Genomic DNA, 333 nt, shown 5'->3' with positions numbered 1-333 from the left:
TCCCCATGACGTTCAATGCCATGAAAATATAAAAACATAAAACGCCATAAGCTCTGACAGCGTGAATGGATTCGAAATCCGAGTGTTCTTGACAGCAGTATACGTGCTCGTCTAATGCAAACCTTGCCTCCAGAAATAAAGCGGCAGATAGACAGTGAAACACGAGCTTGCTGAGTGCTCGAACAAATGCTTATACTTGAGACGGATGCCAGGTTTTGTGCTGTTCCAACGGGGTGCCCAAACAAGCCGAAGAGTAGCCTCGACAGACATGATCATCAGAGCTAAACCGCATGTTTTGCAACCTCTCGACTTCAGCGAAAGCTGTTGAGATTG

This window comes from Phytophthora infestans, genomic scaffold (assembly GCF_000142945.1).
Source record: "Phytophthora infestans T30-4 supercont1.255 genomic scaffold, whole genome shotgun sequence".
In the NCBI taxonomy this organism is placed as follows: domain Eukaryota; phylum Oomycota; class Peronosporomycetes; order Peronosporales; family Peronosporaceae; genus Phytophthora; species Phytophthora infestans.
This window is presented reverse-complemented; position numbering follows the sequence as displayed.